The sequence below is a fragment of the Mus caroli genome, chromosome 9, assembly GCF_900094665.2.
Source record: "Mus caroli chromosome 9, CAROLI_EIJ_v1.1, whole genome shotgun sequence".
Taxonomy (NCBI): Eukaryota; Metazoa; Chordata; class Mammalia; order Rodentia; family Muridae; genus Mus; species Mus caroli.
This window is the reverse complement of record NC_034578.1, coordinates 2,048,348-2,050,447: the sequence shown is the minus strand read 5'-3', so window position 1 is coordinate 2,050,447 and position 2,100 is coordinate 2,048,348.

Below are 2,100 nucleotides of genomic sequence, written 5' to 3'. Positions count from 1 at the left end.
AATCACAAAAGAAGTCACTTGATATGCACTCACTGATAAGTGGATATTAGCCCAGAAACCTAGAATACCCACAATACAATTTCCAAAACACAAGAAAATCAAGAAGGAAGAACAAAGTGTGGATACTTTGCTCCTTCTTAGAATGGGGAACAAAATACCCATGGAAGGAGTTGCAGAAAAAAAAAGTCAGAGATAAGATGGAAGGAAAGACCATCCAGAGACTGTCCCACCTGGAGTTATATCCCATATACAACCACCAAACCCAAACACTATTGCATATGCCAGAAAGACTTTGCTGACAGTACTCTGATATAGCTCTCTCTTGTGAGGCTATGCCAGATCCTGGCAAATACAGAAATGAACGCTCACAATCATCTGTTGGATGGAACACAGGGTCCTCAATGGAGGAGCTAGAGAAAGAACCCAAGGAGTGGAAGGGGTCTGCCACCCTATAGGTGGAGGAACAATATGAACTAAACAGTACCCCCAGAACTTGTGTCTCTAGCTGCATATGTTGCAGAAGATGGCCTAGTTAGAAATCAATGGGAAGAGAGGCCCCTTGGTCTTGCAAACTTTATATGCCCCAGTACAGGGGAATGCCAGGGCCAAGAAGTGGGAGTGTGTGGGTAGGGAAGCAGGATGGGGGGAGGGTATAGGGGACTTTCAGGATAGAATTTGAAATGTATATGAAGGAAATATCTAATAAAAATTAAAAAATAAAAATAATAAAAGAAAGAAATATCCTAATTTATCTCTATATCACAGAACTAAGTGTCTGAGTTCTTTTAGAATAAATTAATTATTGATTTCTTGTGGATTGGCTTCTGATATATGGCATCAGTTTTACTCACCTTCTCCACTATTTCAAGAGTAAATACAATATAAAATAACATTTTCAAGTTGAATTTTTACTTTCCATGTTCTGTCTTTTTTCAAAAGAACTGTGTAACGTTAGTAGGTCAGACTTCATAGATAAGGATTAGGAGCTATCAAACAGAATAGGGTTTTAAAATGTTTTCTATTTCCATCTAGTGTCCTTGACAGAGGAGATCTTGTAATAATTAAGTGGTGTTGTTTATTTTGTTCTCAGTTCTGTTCCCTGCAAGATACACTGAACTTCTTTATAGCTTCTTATTTTCACTAGACATTGTATAAACAAGCAATCAGAATTTTTTATCATATAACTCTAAATCATAATTCCAAGGTTGCATACAAAGAAATGTTTTCTGGGAGATAAAAGCACAGAGAAGTAAGAGCAATATCATATTTCAAGGCACTAGGTACTGTCTTCTTCATCTACTGATTTAACACATACCCGGTTTCATCACTGAGCTTTTCCGACTAACATCTTGTACATGTCACTGTCACCCTAATCTCAGGTGTAATCTTAGTACAAGGAAACAACATACCTAGAAACAAGCAAACAAGTCAAAAGACATTTAGGCAGGGAGGAAATGCAGATGCACTCTATGTGTCTGCATTCCTAAACAGCTCAGATGTTTCTAATGGAACTGCTTGTATGTGTGGACTGGAACTGAAAATGAGACACTTGCCAATGAAGCAGGTGTGTGGAAAATAGCACTTTTTTTTTCTTTTTTTTTTTTTGCCCAGAAGAGAACTGAGATACAAAAATAAAACGATGAAATACTATGTTGTGGGAGCTGAGTATTATGATGCAACACACTAAGAATAAATCAGCACTCTGTTGCCACATAGCCTTCAGAGACAAATGAGATTTCTATAACAGTATTTGGGTACATAGAAGTGATTCTTGTAGAATGCATGCTATAGAAACACCAATTGCATGTTCATTTATGAGCACAATGCTGTTCAAACCAAGACAAATGACTCAAACACATAGTAATTCTAGCTCGGTAAATCTGATTGCACAGGACACACTGCATGGTCAACCAAGCATGTTGCAAAAATAGGGGCATTTGACTCTATCAGCACTGTGAGTGCTTGTGTGTGTGTGTGAGAGAGAGAGAGACAGAGACAGAGACAGAGACAGAGACAGAGAGAGACAGAGAGACAGAGACGGAGAGACAGAGAGACAGAGAGAGACAGAGACAGAAAGAGACACAGGAAGAGAGAGACAGA